The 20,747-nt window shown below is 47.2% G+C and overlaps 10 non-coding genes across 10 annotated transcripts; all 10 read left to right on the top strand.

The window, feature by feature from the left end:
• The first annotated feature begins 1,347 nt into the window (after positions 1–1,347).
• TRNAV-UAC (transfer RNA valine (anticodon UAC)) lies at positions 1,348–1,420 on the top strand. The gene has a single exon. It is a non-coding gene; the product is annotated as a tRNA-Val (tRNA).
• Positions 1,421–1,861: 441 nt separating this feature from the next.
• On the top strand, positions 1,862–1,933 carry TRNAP-AGG (transfer RNA proline (anticodon AGG)). Its single transcript has one exon. It is a non-coding gene; the product is annotated as a tRNA-Pro (tRNA).
• A 386-nt stretch (positions 1,934–2,319) lies between these two features.
• On the top strand, positions 2,320–2,392 carry TRNAV-AAC (transfer RNA valine (anticodon AAC)). The gene has a single exon. It is a non-coding gene; the product is annotated as a tRNA-Val (tRNA).
• Positions 2,393–4,186: 1,794 nt separating this feature from the next.
• TRNAV-UAC (transfer RNA valine (anticodon UAC)) lies at positions 4,187–4,259 on the top strand. Its single transcript has one exon. It is a non-coding gene; the product is annotated as a tRNA-Val (tRNA).
• A 2,310-nt stretch (positions 4,260–6,569) lies between these two features.
• Positions 6,570–6,641, top strand: TRNAP-CGG (transfer RNA proline (anticodon CGG)). Its single transcript has one exon. It is a non-coding gene; the product is annotated as a tRNA-Pro (tRNA).
• Positions 6,642–7,026: 385 nt separating this feature from the next.
• Positions 7,027–7,099, top strand: TRNAV-UAC (transfer RNA valine (anticodon UAC)). The gene has a single exon. It is a non-coding gene; the product is annotated as a tRNA-Val (tRNA).
• An 899-nt stretch (positions 7,100–7,998) lies between these two features.
• On the top strand, positions 7,999–8,071 carry TRNAV-AAC (transfer RNA valine (anticodon AAC)). The gene has a single exon. It is a non-coding gene; the product is annotated as a tRNA-Val (tRNA).
• Positions 8,072–9,865: 1,794 nt separating this feature from the next.
• TRNAV-UAC (transfer RNA valine (anticodon UAC)) lies at positions 9,866–9,938 on the top strand. Its single transcript has one exon. It is a non-coding gene; the product is annotated as a tRNA-Val (tRNA).
• A 5,139-nt stretch (positions 9,939–15,077) lies between these two features.
• TRNAP-CGG (transfer RNA proline (anticodon CGG)) lies at positions 15,078–15,149 on the top strand. Its single transcript has one exon. It is a non-coding gene; the product is annotated as a tRNA-Pro (tRNA).
• Positions 15,150–15,534: 385 nt separating this feature from the next.
• TRNAV-UAC (transfer RNA valine (anticodon UAC)) lies at positions 15,535–15,607 on the top strand. Its single transcript has one exon. It is a non-coding gene; the product is annotated as a tRNA-Val (tRNA).
• The last annotated feature ends 5,140 nt before the right edge of the window (positions 15,608–20,747 follow it).

Raw genomic sequence — 20,747 nt, 5'->3', positions numbered from 1 at the left:
CCCACACACCACAATCTTTGCACGGACCTGTAACATATGACGAGAAATCCACCAACGATCAGGCTGGGCCCTCAATCACAATTCCATGTATTCCTGGAAGGGACACCTCAGGCACACCTTCCGTTAAATTTGCACTCCATCACACAAACTGCCGTGCTGGTTTCTCATTAAGCAGTTGATCCCATCTTTGTTGTGAGGCTCTCCTGCCACCTTTTGGGCGGAGAAGGCACTGTCCCTGCAACAACACAGGCAGACATGTTCAACAGGGCTTCCTGGTTATGTGGGAGGAGCAGATTGTCATTGGTCCCCCTTGCGAATTTTAATTTACATAAGGAAGACAGAGAGGTAGCTGGGAGTAGGCAGTACACACGGACATTGAACTCTATCTTGTGATTTGCAGCCAATTCTAGATTGAGGCAGGAGGAAAGGAGGTGACTTGCCCATAAATGGCCATCCTGGGAATTCAGCCACCCTGGGGCTCCCAGGTTAGTGTTTCAGTCCTGCGAGCCACTCATATAAATCTCGCCTGATCGAGCCTGATCGAGCGCTGAGTGAGCGTGTTTGAATCCAAGAATCAAATGCCTCTGTCTTAGGAGCAAGAATTGGCAGGCCCTCCCTTGCATCTGGGGTGGAAGTCTATGGGGCAAGTGTCCAGGACTTGCAGAGGAGTACAAGTGCCAGAAAGTGCCTGCAGTTCTCATCAGCGCCTTTTTTCTGCTCTCTGGCAGCTAGGATATCGACTGATCCCTTCCTTGCAAGAGTGAAAAAAACAACACCTTGAGAGAAAACATGACTTTGTGTGGTTCACATAGAGAGAGAGCAGCCAAATAGCCCTGCTTTGTTTCTGAAAGACGCATCAGAAATTGCTTAAAATGCCAACTGGGGAATCAGGCTCGTTGGTCAATGGGTATGATTCTCGCTTCGGGTGCGAGAGATCCCGGGTTCAAATCCCGGACGAGCCCATGCTGTGGAATTATTTTTAGGCTGCCTATTATATAGGGCCATTTCTTCTTTTCAATGCTATAAGACGCCGTGTATGGTGAGAAAGTTCCTTTCCCTCTACGCTATTTCCCACTTTTGGCGTATAGAATTTCAGTGCCGGACTTCTTTGCAACTGCTTTTCTGGGGTGGACCATCAGTGTAGGAAAATTAAATGCAAAGTGTTTTTCTAGTGTGGTTTCAGGTATGGTTTTAAAATCGCCTTTTGGAATAAAAGTGGTCCTCGTTCCTTTCTTCCAAAGAAAGAGATCGGGTAAGGAGGGTCCAACTTTGAGCTTCATGGACATTGGCCGTTGGTCTGTGCATTCCAGCCCACTACATGCCAAGAAGATTCCTGCAAGCCTGTCTGTTTCTGTAGTGTAGTGGTTATCACGTTCGCTTTACACGCGAAAGGTCCCTGGTTCGAGACCGGGCAGAAACAGCAGCTTTCTGTTTTTCACACAGTTTGCATTCACTCTCTCAACTTATAGGAAAGCTGAGATAATGGAAGCTGTCTATCCCTCACCAGCGTGACGTACTGTGCTCCAGGGGCATCAGTGACAGCTCAAAAAGAGAAGTGACGATAGTTTGCGCTATTCTTTTGCACGTCCTTGTGTACTGAAGGTTGGGCCTACTTCATGAAAGCAAGGCATGAGAGCAGAAATGGTTTTATTGACCTCACCGAGAGCATACACCTAGAACAAACAAAATGTCTGAAGGATAGAGGCATTTTCATTTCTTGTTCGATGACGGCCATGGAAAAGACAGCAACCATATTGCAGAAGAGAGCAGCATGTGCAGTTGCTTGCTTTGGGTGAAGCATTCACTAACTCGCTGCCAATAACCCCCGGAGCCGGTGCGAAAGGCCAGTCTTGTGTGCCTCGGCTTGTTGGTCTAGGGGTATGATTCTCGCTTAGGGTGCGAGAGGTCCCGGGTTCAAATCCCGGACGAGCCCTTTTTCAGAGGTAAACATACGAATCCTACTCAAAACTCACAATGCCTGACTATTTCTCATTACACTCGCCGCATTGTTGCACCAAATATTTTGAACCTCATAAGAAACATGGATCACCATGCTTTTTCTGCCTTCATGCTTAGTCTGTGTGTGTCCCAGGTGATGCTTTCCCAAGCTGTACTTGCTGGCATTTAGGCATCAGATATTTGTCTGTCGATGCCTGCATAAGTCAATTTTTAACACGTCTAATTGCAAGCATGTTGGCTGATATCTCTGCAGTTTTCACACTTGCTCCTCGCTTTCTGAGTGGCTGCTGATACAGCAGAATAGAAGTAGAGAGAATCCTTGAGAGGAACCTTGCTCTAACAGTAAAACACTGCAAGTGAGTTTCTGTAGTGTAGTGGTCATCACGTTCGCCTAACACGCGAAAGGTCCCCGGTTCGAGACCGGGCAGAAACACTGTGCATGAGCTGCTTTTATGTGCACCCTCTAAAACCTTATTATCTCAATGCAAGCTTAAGAAGAGGCGGTCCTTGAACCCAGCGAGCCGTGGGAAACTTCCTTTACTTTTGCAAGACGAAACAAAGTAATCCGCATCCATCAGTGGTCGCTCTTGTGCCTAGCTTTTTTTTTGTCATGCCATGTTGTATTGTGGGGTCTTTACACTTGTGACATTGCTGTGAACGTTGTAAGTGCAAACATTGGCAGGTGCAGTCAGAAGAGTCAGATCTGTGCACACCCAGGGCTGTCAGGATGGCCGAGTGGTCTAAGGTGCCAGTCTCAAGAGAGCTTGATCTTCAGTGCAACTGAGACTTCTGGTCTCCTCATGGAGGCGTGGGTTCAAATCCCACTTCTGACAGGTTTCTTTTACACCCTTAAATCGTCCTGTTTTTTGCAGTGCATTCCCCACACACCACAATCTTTGCACGGACCTGTAACATATGACGAGAAATCCACCAACGATCAGGCTGGGCCCTCAATCACAATTCCATGTATTCCTGGAAGGGACACCTCAGGCACACCTTCAGTTAAATTTGCACTCCATCACACAAACTGCCGTGCTGGTTTCTCATTAAGCAGTTGATCCCATCTTTGTTGTGAGGCTCTCCTGCCACCTTTTGGGCGGAGAAGGCACTGTCCCTGCAACAACACAGGCAGACATGTTCAACAGGGCTTCCTGGTTATGTGGGAGGAGCAGATTGTCATTGGTCCCCCCTTGCGAATTTTAATTTACATAAGGAAGACAGAGAGGTAGCTGGGAGTAGGCAGTACACACGGACATTGAACTCTATCTTGTGATTTGCAGCCAATTCTAGATTGAGGCAGGAGGAAAGGAGGTGACTTGCCCAAAAATGGCCATCCTGGGAATTCAGCCACCCTGGGGCTCCCAGGTTAGTGTTTCAGTCCTGCGAGCCACTCATATAAATCTCGCCTGATCGAGCCTGATCGAGCGCTGAGTGAGCGTGTTTGAATCCAAGAATCAAATGCCTCTGTCTTAGGAGCAAGAATTGGCAGGCCCTCCCTTGCATCTGGGGTGGAAGTCTATGGGGCAAGTGTCCAGGACTTGCAGAGGAGTACAAGTGCCAGAAAGTGCCTGCAGTTCTCATCAGCGCCTTTTTTCTGCTCTCTGGCAGCTAGGATATCGACTGATCCCTTCCTTGCAAGAGTGAAAAAAACAACACCTTGAGAGAAAACATGACTTTGTGTGGTTCACATAGAGAGAGAGCAGCCAAATAGCCCTGCTTTGTTTCTGAAAGACGCATCAGAAATTGCTTAAAATGCCGACTGGGGAATCAGGCTTGTTGGTCAAGGGGTATGATTCTCGCTTCGGGGGCGAGAGGTCCCGGGTTCAAATCCCGGACGAGCCCATGCTGTGGAATTATTTTTAGGCTGCTTATTATATAGGGCCATTTCTTCTTTTCAATGCTATAAGACGCCGTGTATGGTGAGAAAGTTCCTTTCCCTCTACGCTATTTCCCACTTTTGGCGTATAGAATTTCAGTGCCGGACTTCTTTGCAACTGCTTTTCTGGGGTGGACCATCAGTGTAGGAAAATTAAATGCAAAGTGTTTTTCTAGTGTGGTTTCAGGTATGGTTTTAAAATCGCCTTTTGGAATAAAAGTGGTCCTCGTTCCTTTCTTCCAAAGAAAGAGATCGGGTAAGGAGGGTCCAACTTTGAGCTTCATGGACATTGGCCCTTGGTCTGTGCATTCCAGCCCACTACATGCCAAGAAGATTCCTGCAAGCGTGTCTGTTTCTGTAGTGTAGTGGTTATCACGTTCGCTTTACACGCAAAAGGTCCCTGGTTCGAGACCGGGCAGAAACAGCAGCTTTCTGTTTTTCACACAGTTTGCATTTACTCTCTCAACTTATAGGAAAGCTGAGATAATGGAAGCTGTCTATCCCTCACCAGCGTGACGTACTGTGCTCCAGGGGCATCAGTGACAGCTCAAAAAGAGAAGTGATGATAGTTTGCGCTATTCTTTTGCACGTCCTTGTGTACTGAAGGTTGGGCCTACTTCATGAAAGCAAGGCATGAGAGCAGAAATGGTTTTATTGACCTCACCGAGAGCATACACCTAGAACAAACAAAATGTCTGAAGGATAGAGGCATTTTCATTTCTTGTTCGATGACGGCCATGGAAAAGACAGCAACCATATTGCAGAAGAGAGCAGCATGTGCAGTTGCTTGCTTTGGGTGAAGCATTCACTAACTCGCTGCCAATAACCCCCGGAGCCGGTGCGAAAGGCCACTCTTGTGTGCCTCGGCTTGTTGGTCTAGGGGTATGATTCTCGCATAGGGTGCAAGAGGTCCCGGGTTCAAATCCCCGAAGAGCCCTTTTTCAGAGGTAAACATACGAATCCTACTCAAAACTCACAATGCCTGACTATTTCTCATTACACTCGCCGCATTGTTGCACAAAATATTTTGAACCTCATAAGAAACATGGATCACCATGCTTTTTCTGCCTTCATGCTTAGTCTGTGTGTGTCCCAGGTGATGCTTTCCCAAGCTGTACTTGCTGGCATTTAGGCATCAGATATTTGTCTGTCGATGCCTGCATAAGTCAATTTTTAACACGTCTAATTGCAAGCATGTTGGCTGATATCTCTGCAGTTTTCACACTTGCTCCTCGCTTTCTGAGTGGCTGCTGATACAGCAGAATAGAAGTAGAGAGAATCCTTGAGAGGAACCTTGCTCTAACAGTAAAACACAGCAAGTGAATTTCTGTAGTGTAGTGGTCATCACGTTCGCCTAACACGCGAAAGGTCCCCGGTTCGAGACCGGGCAGAAACACTGTGCATGAGCTGCTTTTATGTGCACCCTCTAAAACCTTATTATCTCAATGCAAGCTTAAGAAGAGGCGGTCCTTGAACCCAGCGAGCCGTGGGAAACTTCCTTTACTTTTGCAAGACGAAACAAAGTAATCCGCATCCATCAGTGGTCGCTCTTGTGCCTAGATTTTTTTTTGTCATGCCATGTTGTATTGTGGGGTCTTTACACTTGTGACATTGCTGTGAACGTTGTAAGTGCAAACATTGGCAGGTGCAGTCAGAAGAGTCAGATCTGTGCACACCCAGGGCTGTCAGTATGGCCGAGTGGTCTAAGGCGCCAGACTCAAGAGAGCTTGATCTTCAATGCAACTGAGACTTCTGGTCTCCTCATGGAGGCGTGGGTTCAAATCCCACTTCTGACAGGTTTCTTTTACACCCTTAAATCGTCCTGTTTTTTGCAGTGCATTCCCCACACACCACAATCTTTGCACGGACCTGTAACATATGACGAGAAATCCACCAACGATCAGGCTGGGCCCTCAATCACAATTCCATGTATTCCTGGAAGGGACACCTCAGGCACACCTTCCGTTAAATTTGCACTCCATCACACAAACTGCCGTGCTGGTTTCTCATTAAGCAGTTGATCCCATCTTTGTTGTGAGGCTCTCCTGCCACCTTTTGGGCGGAGAAGGCACTGTCCCTGCAACAACACAGGCAGACATGTTCAACAGGGCTTCCTGGTTATGTGGGAGGAGCAGATTGTCATTGGTCCCCCCCTTGCGAATTTTAATTTACATAAGGAAGACAGAGAGGTAGCTGGGAGTAGGCAGTACACACGGACATTGAACTCTATCTTGTGATTTGCAGCCAATTCTAGATTGAGGCAGGAGGAAAGGAGGTGACTTGCCCAAAAATGGCCATCCTGGGAATTCAGCCACCCTGGGGCTCCCAGGTTAGTGTTTCAGTCCTGCGAGCCACTCATATAAATATCGCCTGATCGAGCCTGATCGAGCGCTGAGTGAGCGTGTTTGAATCCAAGAATCAAATGCCTCTGTCTTAGGAGCAAGAATTGGCAGGCCCTCCCTTGCATCTGGGGAGGAAGTCTATGGGGCAAGTGTCCAGGACTTGCAGAGGAGTACAAGTGCCAGAAAGTGCCTGCAGTTCTCATCAGCGCCTTTTTTCTGCTCTCTGGCAGCTAGGATATCAACTGATCCCTTCCTTGCAAGAGTGAAAAAAACAACACCTTGAGAGAAAACATGACTTTGTGTGGTTCACATAGAGAGAGAGCAGCCAAATAGCCCTGCTTTGTTTCTGAAAGACGCATCAGAAATTGCTTAAAATGCCAACTGGGGAATCAGGCTCGTTGGTCAAGGGGTATGATTCTCGCTTCGGGTGCGAGAGGTCCCGGGTTCAAATCCCGGACGAGCCCATGCTGTGGAATTATTTTTAGGCTGCCTATTATATAGGGCCATTTCTTCTTTTCAATGCTATAAGACGCCGTGTATGGTGAGAAAGTTCCTTTCCCTCTACGCTATTTCCCACTTTTGGCGTATAGAATTTCAGTGCCGGACTTCTTTGGAACTGCTTTTCTGGGGTGGACCATCAGTGTAGGAAAATTAAATGCAAAGTGTTTTTCTAGTGTGGTTTCAGGTATGGTTTTAAAATTGCCTTTTGGAATAAAAGTGGTCCTCGTTCCTTTCTTCCAAAGAAAGAGATCGGGTAAGGAGGGTCCAACTTTGAGCTTCATGGACATTGGCCGTTGGTCTGTGCATTCCAGCCCACTACATGCCAAGAAGATTCCTGCAAGCGTGTCTGTTTCTGTAGTGTAGTGGTTATCACGTTCGCTTTACACGCGAAAGGTCCCTGGTTCGAGACCGGGCAGAAACAGCAGCTTTCTGTTTTTCACACAGTTTACATTCACTCTCTCAACTTATAGGAAAGCTGAGATAATGGAAGCTGTCTATCCCTCACCAGCGTGACGTACTGTGCTCCAGGGGCATCAGTGACAGCTCAAAAAGAGAAGTGACGATAGTTTGCGCTATTCTTTTGCACGTCCTTGTGTACTGAAGGTTGGGCCTACTTCATGAAAGCAAGGCATGAGAGCAGAAATGGTTTTATTGACCTCACCGAGAGCATACACCTAGAACAAACAAAATGTCTGAAGGATAGAGGCATTTTCATTTCTTGTTCGATGACGGCCATGGAAAAGACAGCAACCCTATTGCAGAAGAGAGCAGCATGTGCAGTTGCTTGCTTTGGGTGAAGCATTCACTAACTCGCTGCCAATAACCCCCGGAGCCGGTGCGAAAGGCCACTCTTGTGTGCCTCGGCTTGTTGGTCTAGGGGTATGATTCTCGTTTAGGGTGCGAGAGGTCCCGGGTTCAAATCCCGGACGAGCCCTTTTTCAGAGGTAAACATACGAATCCTACTCAAAACTCACAATGCCTGACTATTTCTCATTACACTCGCCGCATTGTTGCACCAAATATTTGGAACCTCATAAGAAACATGGATCACCTTGCTTTTTCTGCCTTCATGCTTAGTCTGTGTGTGTCCCAGGTGATGCTTTCCCAAGCTGTACTTGCTGGCATTTAGGCATCAGATATTTGTCTGTCGATGCCTGCATAAGTCAATTTTTAACACGTCTAATTGCAAGCATGTTGGCTGATATCTCTGCAGTTTTCACACTTGCTCCTCGCTTTCTGAGTGGCTGCTGATACAGCAGAATAGAAGTAGAGAGAATCCTTGAGAGGAACCTTGCTCTAACAGTAAAACACAGCAAGTGAGTTTCTGTAGTGTAGTGGTCATCACGTTCGCCTAACACGCGAAAGGTCCCTGGTTCGAGTCCGGGCAGAAACACTGTGCATGAGCTGCTTTTATGTGCACCCTCTAAAACCTTATTATCTCAATGCAAGCTTAAGAAGAGGCGGTCCTTGAACCCAGCAAGCCGTGGGAAACTTCCTTTACTTTTGCAAGACGAAACAAAGTAATCCGCATCCATCAGTGGTCGCTCTTGTGCCTAGCTTTTTTTTTGTCATGCCATGTTGTATTGTGGGGTCTTTACACTTGTGACATTGCTGTGAACGTTGTAAGTGCAAACATTGGCAGGTGCAGTCAGAAGAGTCAGATCTGTGCACACCCAGGGCTGTCAGGATGGCCGAGTGGTCTAAGGTGCCAGTCTCAAGAGAGCTTGATCTTCAGTGCAACTGAGACTTCTGGTCTCCTCATGGAGGCGTGGGTTCAAATCCCACTTCTGACAGGTTTCTTTTACACCCTTAAATCGTCCTGTTTTTTGCAGTGCATTCCCCACACACCACAATCTTTGCACGGACCTGTAACATATGACGAGAAATCCACCAACGATCAGGCTGGGCCCTCAATCACAATTCCATGTATTCCTGGAAGGGACACCTCAGGCACACCTTCCGTTAAATTTGCACTCCATCACACAAACTGCCGTGCTGGTTTCTCATTAAGCAGTTGATCCCATCTTTGTTGTGAGGCTCTCCTGCCACCTTTTGGGCGGAGAAGGCACTGTCCCTGCAACAACACAGGCAGACATGTTCAACAGGGCTTCCTGGTTATGTGGGAGGAGCAGATTGTCATTGGTCCCCCCTTGCGAATTTTAATTTACATAAGGAAGACAGAGAGGTAGCTGGGAGTAGGCAGTACACACGGACATTGAACTCTATCTTGTGATTTGCAGCCAATTCTAGATTGAGGCAGGAGGAAAGGAGGTGACTTGCCCAAAAATGGCCATCCTGGGAATTCAGCCACCCTGGGGCTCCCAGGTTAGTGTTTCAGTCCTGCGAGCCACTCATATAAATCTCGCCTGATCGAGCCTGATCGAGTGCTGAGTGAGCGTGTTTGAATCCAAGAATCAAATGCCTCTGTCTTAGGAGCAAGAATTGGCAGGCCCTCCCTTGCATCTGGGGTGGAAGTCTATGGGGCAAGTGTCCAGGACTTGCAGAGGAGTACAAGTGCCAGAAAGTGCCTGCAGTTCTCATCAGCGCCTTTTTTCTGCTCTCTGGCAGCTAGGATATCGACTGATCCCTTCCTTGCAAGAGTGAAAAAAACAACACCTTGAGAGAAAACATGACTTTGTGTGGTTCACATAGAGAGAGTGCAGCCAAATAGCCCTGCTTTGTTTCTGAAAGACGCATCAGAAATTGCTTAAAATGCCGACTGGGGAATCAGGCTCGTTGGTCTAGGGGTATGATTCTCGCTTCGGGTGCGAGAGGTCCATGGTTCAAATCCCGGACGAGCCCATGCTGTGGAATTATTTTTAGGCTGCTTATTATATAGGGCCATTTCTTCTTTTCAATGCTATAAGACGCCGTGTATGGTGAGAAAGTTCCTTTCCCTCTACGCTATTTCCCACTTTTGACGTATAGAATTTCAGTGCCGGACTTCTTTGCAACTGCTTTTCTGGGGTGGACCATCAGTGTAGGAAAATTAAATGCAAAGTGTTTTTCTAGTATGGTTTCAGGTATGGTTTTAAAATCGCCTTTTGGAATAAAAGTGGTCCTCGTTCCTTTCTTCCAAAGAAAGAGATCGGGTAAGGAGGGTCCAACTTTGAGCTTCATGGACATTGGCCCTTGGTCTGTGCATTCCAGCCCACTACATGCCAAGAAGATTCCTGCAAGCGTGTCTGTTTCTGTAGTGTAGTGGTTATCACGTTTGCTTTACACGCGAAAGGTCCCTGGTTCGAGACCGGGCAGAAACAGCAGCTTTCTGTTTTTCACACAGTTTGCATTTACTCTCTCAACTTATAGGAAAGCTGAGATAATGGAAGCTGTCTATCCCTCACCAGCGTGACGTACTGTGCTCCAGGGCCATCAGTGACAGCTCAAAAAGAGAAGTGACGATAGTTTGCGCTATTCTTTTGCACGTCCTTGTGTACTGAAGGTTGGGCCTACTTCATGAAAGCAAGGCATGAGAGCAGAAATGGTTTTATTGACCTCACCGAGAGCATACACCTAGAACAAACAAAATGTCTGAAGGATAGAGGCATTTTCATTTCTTGTTCGATGACGGCCATGGAAAAGACAGCAACCATATTGCAGAAGAGAGCAACATGTGCAGTTGCTTGCTTTGGGTGAAGCATTCACTAACTCGCTGCCAATAACCCCCGGAGCCGGTGCGAAAGGCGACTCTTGTGTGCCTCGGCTCGTTGGTCTAGGGGTATGATTCACGCTTAGGGTGCGAGAGGTCCCGGGTTCAAATCCCGGACGAGCCCTTTTTCAGAGGAAAACATACGAATCCTACTCAAAACTCACAATGCCTGACTATTTCTCATTACACTCGCCGCATTGTTGCACAAAATATTTTGAACCTCATAAGAAACATGGATCACCATGCTTTTTCTGCCTTCATGCTTAGTCTGTGTGTGTCCCAGGTGATGCTTTCCCAAGCTGTACTTGCTGGCATTTAGGCATCAGATATTTGTCTGTCGATGCCTGCATAAGTCAATTTTTAATACGTCTAATTGCAAGCATGTTGGCTGATATCTCTGCAGTTTTCACACTTGCTCCTCGCTTTCTGAGTAGCTGCTGATACAGCAGAATAGAAGTAGAGAGAATGCTTGAGAGGAACCTTGCTCTAACAGTAAAACACAGCAAGTGAGTTTCTGTAGTGTAGTGGTCATCACGTTCGCCTAACACGTGAAAGGTCCCAGGTTCGAGACCGGGCAGAAACACTGTGCATGAGCTGCTTTTATGTGCACCCTCTAAAACCTTATTATCTCAATGCAAGCTTAAGAAGCGGTCCTTGAACCCAGCGAGCCGTGGGAAACTTCCTTTACTTTTGCAAGACGAAACAAAGTAATCCGCATCCATCAGTGGTCGCTCTTGTGCCTAGCTTTTTTTTTGTCATGCCATGTTGTATTGTGGGGTCTTTACACTTGTGACATTGCCGTGAACGTTGTAAGTGCAAACATTGGCAGGTGCAGTCAGAAGAGTCAGATCTGTGCACACCCAGGGCTGTCAGGATGGCCGAGTGGTCTAAGGCGCCAGACTCAAGAGAGCTTGATCTTCAGTGCAACTGAGACTTCTGGTCTCCTCACGGAGGCGTGGGTTCAAATCCCACTTCTGGCAGGTTTCTTTTACACCCTTAAATCGTCCTGTTTTTTGCAGTGCATTCCCCACACACCACAATCTTTGCACGGACCTGTAACATATGACGAGAAATCCACCAACGATCAGGCTGGGCCCTCAATCACAATTCCATGTATTCCTGGAAGGGACACCTCAGGCACACCTTCCGTTAAATTTGCACTCCATCACACAAACTGCCGTGCTGGTTTCTCATTAAGCAGTTGATCCCATCTTTGTTGTGAGGCTCTCCTGCCACCTTTTGGGCGGAGAAGGCACTGTCCCTGCAACAACACAGGCAGACATGTTCAACAGGGCTTCCTGGTTATGTGGGAGGAGCAGATTGTCATTGGTCCCCCTTGCGAATTTTAATTTACATAAGGAAGACAGAGAGGTAGCTGGGAGTAGGCAGTACACACGGACATTGAACTCTATCTTGTGATTTGCAGCCAATTCTAGATTGAGGCAGGAGGAAAGGAGGTGACTTGCCCAAAAATGGCCATCCTGGGAATTCAGCCACCCTGGGGCTCCCAGGTTAGTGTTTCAGTCCTGCGAGCCACTCATATAAATCTCGCCTGATCGAGCCTGATCGAGCGCTGAGTGAGCGTGTTTGAATCCAAGAATCAAATGCCTCTGTCTTAGGAGCAAGAATTGGCAGGCCCTCCCTTGCATCTGGGGTGGAAGTCTATGGGGCAAGTGTCCAGGACTTGCAGAGGAGTACAAGTGCCAGAAAGTGCCTGCAGTTCTCATCAGCGCCTTTTTTCTGCTCTCTGGCAGCTAGGATATCGACTGATCCCTTCCTTGCAAGAGTGAAAAAAACAACACCTTGAGAGAAAACATGACTTTGTGTGGTTCACATAGAGAGAGTGCAGACAAATAGCCCTGCTTTGTTTCTGAAAGACGCATCAGAAATTGCTTAAAATGCCAACTGGGGAATCAGGCTCGTTGGTCTAGGGGTATGATTCTCGCTTCGGGTGCGAGAGGTCCCTGGTTCAAATCCCGGACGAGCCCATGCTGTGGAATTATTTTTAGGCTGCTTATTATATAGGGCCATTTCTTCTTTTCAATGCTATAAGACGCCGTGTATGGTGAGAAAGTTCCTTTCCCTCTACGCTATTTCCCACTTTTGACGTATAGAATTTTAGTGCCGGACTTCTTTGCAACTGCTTTTCTGGGGTGGACCATCAGTGTAGGAAAATTAAATGCAAAGTGTTTTTCTAGTATGGTTTCAGGTATGGTTTTAAAATCGCCTTTTGGAATAAAAGTGGTCCTCGTTCCTTTCTTCCAAAGAAAGAGATCGGGTAAGGAGGGTCCAACTTTGAGCTTCATGGACATTGGCCCTTGGTCTGTGCATTCCAGCCCACTACATGCCAAGAAGATTCCTGCAAGCGTGTCTGTTTCTGTAGTGTAGTGGTTGTCACGTTTGCTTTACACGCGAAAGGTCCCTGGTTCGAGACCGGGCAGAAACAGCAGCTTTCTGTTTTTCACACAGTTTGCATTTACTCTCTCAACTTATAGGAAAGCTGAGATAATGGAAGCTGTCTATCCCTCACCAGCGTGACGTACTGTGCTCCAGGGCCATCAGTGACAGCTCAAAAAGAGAAGTGACGATAGTTTGCGCTATTCTTTTGCACGTCCTTGTGTACTGAAGGTTGGGCCTACTTCATGAAAGCAAGGCATGAGAGCAGAAATGGTTTTATTGACCTCACCGAGAGCATACACCTAGAACAAACAAAATGTCTGAAGGATAGAGGCATTTTCATTTCTTGTTCGATGACGGCCATGGAAAAGACAGCAACCATATTGCAGAAGAGAGCAACATGTGCAGTTGCTTGCTTTGGGTGAAGCATTCACTAACTCGCTGCCAATAACCCCCGGAGCCGGTGCGAAAGGCGACTCTTGTGTGCCTCGGCTCGTTGGTCTAGGGGTATGATTCACGCTTAGGGTGCGAGAGGTCCCGGGTTCAAATCCCGGACGAGCCCTTTTTCAGAGGAAAACATACGAATCCTACTCAAAACTCACAATGCCTGACTATTTCTCATTACACTCGCCGCATTGTTGCACAAAATATTTTGAACCTCATAAGAAACATGGATCACCATGCTTTTTCTGCCTTCATGCTTAGTCTGTGTGTGTCCCAGGTGATGCTTTCCCAAGCTGTACTTGCTGGCATTTAGGCATCAGATATTTGTCTGTCGATGCCTGCATAAGTCAATTTTTAATACGTCTAATTGCAAGCATGTTGGCTGATATCTCTGCAGTTTTCACACTTGCTCCTCGCTTTCTGAGTAGCTGCTGATACAGCAGAATAGAAGTAGAGAGAATGCTTGAGAGGAACCTTGCTCTAACAGTAAAACACAGCAAGTGAGTTTCTGTAGTGTAGTGGTCATCACGTTCGCCTAACACGTGAAAGGTCCCGGTTCGAGACCGGGCAGAAACACTGTGCATGAGCTGCTTTTATGTGCACCCTCTAAAACCTTATTATCTCAATGCAAGCTTAAGAAGCGGTCCTTGAACCCAGCGAGCCGTGGGAAACTTCCTTTACTTTTGCAAGACGAAACAAAGTAATCCGCATCCATCAGTGGTCGCTCTTGTGCCTAGCTTTTTTTTTGTCATGCCATGTTGTATTGTGGGGTCTTTACACTTGTGACATTGCCGTGAACGTTGTAAGTGCAAACATTGGCAGGTGCAGTCAGAAGAGTCAGATCTGTGCACACCCGGGGCTGTCAGGATGGCCGAGTGGTCTAAGGCGCCAGACTCAAGAGAGCTTGATCTTCAGTGCAACTGAGACTTCTGGTCTCCTCATGGAGGCGTGGGTTCAAATCCCACTTCTGGCAGGTTTCTTTTACACCCTTAAATCGTCCTGTTTTTTGCAGTGCATTCCCCACACACCACAATCTTTGCACGGACCTGTAACATATGACGAGAAATCTACCAACGATCAGGCTGGGCCCTCAATCACAATTCCATGTATTCCTGGAAGGGACACCTCAGGCACACCTTCCGTTAAATTTGCACTCCATCACACAAACTGCCGTGCTGGTTTCTCATTAAGCAGTTGATCCCATCTTTGTTGTGAGGCTCTCCTGCCACCTTTTGGGCGGAGAAGGCACTGTCCCTGCAACAACACAGGCAGACATGTTCAACAGGGCTTCCTGGTTATGTGGGAGGAGCAGATTGTCATTGGTCCCCCTTGCGAATTTTAATTTACATAAGGAAGACAGAGAGGTAGCTGGGAGTAGGCAGTACACACGGACATTGAACTCTATCTTGTGATTTGCAGCCAATTCTAGATTGAGGCAGGAGGAAAGGAGGTGACTTGCCCAAAAATGGCCATCCTGGGAATTCAGCCACCCTGGGGCTCCCAGGTTAGTGTTTCAGTCCTGCGAGCCACTCATATAAATCTCGCCTGATCGAGCCTGATCGAGCGCTGAGTGAGCGTGTTTGAATCCAAGAATCAAATGCCTCTGTCTTAGGAGCAAGAATTGGCAGGCCCTCCCTTGCATCTGGGGTGGAAGTCTATGGGGCAAGTGTCCAGGACTTGCAGAGGAGTACAAGTGCCAGAAAGTGCCTGCAGTTCTCATCAGCGCCTTTTTTCTGCTCTCTGGCAGCTAGGATATCGACTGATCCCTTCCTTGCAAGAGTGAAAAAAACAACACCTTGAGAGAAAACATGACTTTGTGTGGTTCACATAGAGAGAGAGCAGCCAAATAGCCCTGCTTTGTTTCTGAAAGACGCATCAGAAATTGCTTAAAATGATGACTGGGGAATCAGGCTCGTTGGTCAAGGGGTATGATTCTCGCTTCGGGTGCGAGAGGTCCCGGGTTCAAATCCCGGACGAGCCCATGCTGTGGAATTATTTTTAGGCTGCTTATTATATAGGGCCATTTCTTCTTTTCAATGCTATAAGACGCCGTGTATGGTGAGAAAGTGCCTTTCCCTCTACGCTATTTCCCACTTTTGGCATATAGAATTTCAGTGCCGGACTTCTTTGCAACTGCTTTTCTGGGGTGGACCATCAGTGTAGGAAAATTAAATGCAAAGTGTTTTTCTAGTGTGGTTTCAGGTATGGTTTTAAAATCGCCTTTTGGAATAAAAGTGGTCCTCGTTCCTTTCTTCCAAAGAAAGAGATCGGGTAAGGAGGGTCCAACTTTGAGCTTCATGGACATTGGCCCTTGGTCTGTGCATTCCAGCCCACTACATGCCAAGAAGATTCCTGCAAGCGTGTCTGTTTCTGTAGTGTAGTGGTTATCACGTTCGCTTTACACGCGAAAGGTCCCTGGTTCGAGACCGGGCAGAAACAGCAGCTTTCTGTTTTTCACACAGTTTGCATTTACTCTCTCAACTTATAGGAAAGCTGAGATAATGGAAGCTGTCTATCCCTCACCAGCGTGACGTACTGTGCTCCAGGGGCATCAGCGACAGCTCAAAAAGAGAAGTGACGATAGTTTGCGCTATTCGTTTGCACGTCCTTGTGTACTGAAGGTTGGGCCTACTTCATGAAAGCAAGGCATGAGAGCAGAAATGGTTTTATTGACCTCACCGAGAGCATACACCTAGAACAAACAAAATGTCTGAAGGATATAGGCATTTTCATTTCTTGTTCGATGACGGCCATGGAAAAGACAGCAACCATATTGCAGAAGAGAGCAGCATGTGCAGTTGCTTGCTTTGGGTGAAGCATTCACTAACTCGCTGCCAATAACCCCCAGAGCCGGTGCGAAAGGCGACTCTTGTGTGCCTCGGCTCTTTGGTCTAGGGGTATGATTCATGCTTAGGGTGCGAGAGGTCCCGGGTTCAAATCCCGGGCGAGCCCTTTTTCAGAGGAAAACATACGAATCCTACTCAAAACTCACAATGCCTGACTATTTCTCATTACACTCGCCGCATTGTTGCACAAAATATTTTGAACCTCATAAGAAACATGGATCACCATGCTTTTTCTGCCTTCATGCTTAGTCTGTGTGTGTCCCAGGTGATGCTTTCCCAAGCTGTACTTGCTGGCATTTAGGCATCAGATATTTGTCTGTCGATGCCTGCATAAGTCAATTTTTAATACGTCTAATTGCAAGCATGTTGGCTGATATCTCTGCAGTTTTCACACTTGCTCCTCGCTTTCTGAGTGGCTGCTGATACAGCAGAATAGAAGTAGAGAGAATGCTTGAGAGGAACCTTGCTCTAACAGTAAAACACAGCAAGTGAGTTTCTGTAGTGTAGCAGTCATCACGTTCGCCTAACACGCGAAAGGTCCCCGGTTCGAGACCGGGCAGAAACACTGTGCATGAGCTGCTTTTATGTGCACCCTCTAAAACCTTATTATCTCAATGCAAGCTTAAGAAGCGGTCCTTGAACCCAGCGAGCCGTGGGAAACTTCCTTTACTTTTGCAAGACGAAACAAAGTAATCCGCATCCATCAGTGGTCGCTCTTGTGCCTAGCTTTTTTTTTGTCATGCCATGTTGTATTGTGGGGTCTTTACACTTGTGACATTGCCGTGAACGTTGTAAGTGCAAACATTGGCAGGTGCAGTCAGAAGAGTCAGATCTGTGCACACCCAGGGCTGTCAGGATCGCCGAGTGGTCTAAGGTGCCAGACTCAAGAGAGCTTGATCTTCAGTGCAACTGAGACTTCTGGTCTCCTCATGGAGGCGTGGGTTCAAATCCCACTTCTGACAGGTTTCTTTCACACCCTTAAATCGTCCTGTTTTTTGCAGTGCATTCCCCACACACCACAATCTTTGCACGGACCTGTAACATATGACGAGAAATCCACCAACGATCAGGCTGGGCCCTCAATCACAATTCCATGTATTCCTGGAAGGGACAAGCCCGTCTGCGCCCGTCCGCGCCTGACCGACGCCAGACGCCAGGACCGCTGCCCGTGGGTACCCCTCCCTTCCATATGGCTCCCATTAAATATTCTCGCCAGGAGCTCCTTGCCATAAACACTAATACCGCTGCTTCGTTCATCTCGCAACATAGGCCTTTCTCCTCTATTACCAATGTAACGATGGGATCAACGCCACGGAGAAGACCCTCCGTTATCACTCCCACTAACAGCAAACCCTTGCCCTTTATACAAAGGCACCTCTCCTGCTTATATTGCAATGTTCGCTCCCTTCCCAAACTCGCCCTTGAAATTTGGTCGCTCTTAGACCATGACAAACCTGACCTCTTCTTTATAACTGAAACCTGGCTATCGGAGTCCTCATTTCCAGACATTTCAACTGCCCTCCCCCAGGACTATAAAATCATGAGATTAGACAGAACTGATAAAAAAGGCGGAGGAATCGCCATTGTGTATAGAGCTAACATCAAGCTCCACCTCGTCAACTCACTAACTGTAGAATGGGGTGAAGTTTGTACTTTCACGGCTACTTTAGGAAATAAAGAATCCTGGAAAGGAGCTCTCCTATACAGACCTCCAGGCACTAAAACTAATTTCGCAAACAAAATAACCGAATTCATCGCTCCACATGCACTATCGTCAACTAATTTTCTTTTGCTAGGCGATTTCAACTATCATACTGAACTTACACATGACCCTCACACTGCTGAACTCATCACCAGTATGAACGCATTAGGCCTGGACCAGCTAGTATCCGGCCCCACTCATTCCGCCGGCCACACTCTGGATCTCATTTTCACCAATTCGGATAAGATAAAAATCGACTGCTCTGTGCCCGTTCTTTGGTCGGATCATTTCAAGATATACTTTCATATACAACTCACCTCACCCACCCCTCAGCCTAGTAGAGACTCCATCAGGAGTCGACCCTGGAATAAGATCAGTCCTGAAGCATTTCTCTCCCATTTCTCCCCCCCTCAAACTGAACTACTTAATGATCCTAACCTGGCAGCCATCAACCTTGACCGAGCAATCACTACAACCTTGAATATAATCGCTCCTAATAAAATAAAGAGATGCCCCAACAAACTGTCCCCATGGTTTACTGAGGAACTTAAGGCCTCTAAACTGGTTGTAAGAACTCACGAACGCAAATGGCGTCGTACCAAAGACCCCGGCGACAGATCCCTCTACAAAAAGCTCCATCACCAATACATGAGCGATATAGCACTAGCCAAAAAAGTATACTTGGGAAATAGGATAGACCAGGCCGCAAACTCACATAAAGAACTCTACAAAATAGTAAAAGAGTTCTCCAACCCTCTCTCCTGCCAACCTGTCGCAAACGCTTCTCGGAAATGGGTCGACACTCTGTCATCTTTCTTCTATAACAAAATAAATGATATCTACAAATCATTCACCGACTCCACCACTTTGTCCTTCTCTCCTGATCCTCCCATCAATACAGCCCCGCCTGCTCTTACCACTACTCTAAATCAATTCCACCCATTTTCAAATGACGAAGTCACCCTGACTATGAACAGAATCAAGTCCGGCTCCCCTATTGACCCAGCCTCCTCTCCAATCCTTTCCAAAATTGCGCCAATTTTGATCCCACACTTAACAAAAATTTTCAATCTTTCACTCTCCCACTCAACAGTTCCTGTACATTGGAAAGAAGCCATCATCAGACCGATTCTGATGAAACCCTCTGCTGATCCTGCCCTACCCATAAACTACAGGCCTATCTCCCTTCTCCCGATGTTCGGCAAGATCATTGAGTCCCTCATCAACGCCCAACTCATTAACCACCTTGAATCGAACAAACTGCTAGACCCCTCCCAGTCAGGATTTAGGGCGTTCCATAGCACCGAAACAGCCCTACTTGAAACGGTCGACAACATCAGGCTTGCTTTGGATTCCAAACAATCAGCCATCTTAATATTGCTAGATCTATCTGCAGCCTTCGACACCGTCTCACACAGCATTCTGATAGAACGGCTGGCAGAGGCTGGTGTCGAGGGCTCTGCTTTGACTTGGATCAAAAGCTACCTGACCGGTCGGAGCTCCAAGGTCCAGATTGGCAAATTCTCATCAGCCAATCAGCCAGTTGACAAAGGCGTACCTCAGGGTTCGATCCTGAGCCCTACACTCTTCAATTTGTACGTCTCCCCCCTTGCTAGACTAATTAAAGCCCATGGATTTGATACTGTGTCCTATGCCGACGACACTCAAATCCTCATTACCTTGGGTCCCAACTCCACTCTCATCAAACCAAGGTTCCAAAAATGTATGCTAGCAATAAAAAACTGGATGTCAGACAACTACCTTTTGCTCAACGCTGCTAAGTCGGAGATTGTGCTTTTCGGAAACGCTCACAAGCACTGGTCAGACGAATGGTGGCCAGCACAGTTGGGTGCCTGTCCTTCCCCTAAGTCAGCTGCTCGCAACTTAGGGATACTACTTGATAACAAACTTAACTTGGCTGATCACATCAAAAATATTTCTCACACCAGCTTCGGACTCCTACGCAGCCTAAAGAAGATCTTTAAGTGGATCCCTCTAGCCTCGCGTCTACCTCTAATTCAGGGACTAATTATTAGTCGCCTAGACTACGGCAATGCTCTTTTCGCCTCTATCGGCGAGACTCTCCTGAGCAAACTCCAGGTCCTTCAAAATACTGTAGCTAGATTGGCCCTGGATCTACCTGCCCGCACCCCTTCTGCCCCCTGTCTAAAAGCGCTTCACTGGCTTCCCATAAAAAAACGTATTAAGTTTAAAATTTGCTGTCTGGTTCATAAATCTCTAAATGGCAATGGCCCAGTCTATCTAGCAAATAAACTTATAGACTATCATCCAACGAGAACTCTGAGATCCTCTAGCTCGCACCTCTTAAGGGTGCCAAAAGTACGAACTGTCAAAAATGGGGACAGGTCCTTCTCTAAAATTGCTCGTGAAAGCTGGAATGCTCTCCCCCTACACCTAAGACTGGAACCCAGCCATCAGAAATTCCGTAAACTCCTAAAAACATGGCTTTTCTAAAATTCTGCCTATCTTACATCTTACCTCTGAGTGTCTGCTGGCGCTATGAGACCTTCGGGTGATATATGCGCCTTACAAATACCAATACATAGACATAGACATAGACACCTCAGGCACACCTTCCGTTAAATTTGCACTCCATCACACAAACTGCCGTACTGGTTTCTCATTAAGCAGTTGATCCCATCTTTGTTGTGAGGCTCTCCTGCCACCTTTTGGGCGGAGAAGGCACTGTCCCTGCAACAACACAGGCAGACATGTTCAACAGGGCTTCCTGGTTATGTGGGAGGAGCAGATTGTCATTGGTCCCCCTTGCGAATTTTAATTTACATAAGGAAGACAGAGAGGTAGCTGGGAGTAGGCAGTACACACGGACATTGAACTCTATCTTGTGATTTGCAGCCAATTCTAGATTGAGGCAGGAGGAAAGGAGGTGACTTGCCCAAAAATGGCCATCCTGGGAATTCAGCCACCCTGAGGCTCCCAGGTTAGTGTTTCAGTCCTGCGAGCCACTCATATAAATCTCGCCTGATTGAGCCTGATCGAGCGCTGAGTG

Source organism: Triturus cristatus, chromosome 10, assembly GCF_964204655.1.
Source record: "Triturus cristatus chromosome 10, aTriCri1.1, whole genome shotgun sequence".
In the NCBI taxonomy this organism is placed as follows: Eukaryota; Metazoa; Chordata; class Amphibia; order Caudata; family Salamandridae; genus Triturus; species Triturus cristatus.
Note: the sequence above shows the minus strand (reverse complement) of the source record. Positions and strands in the feature narration are given on the sequence as shown.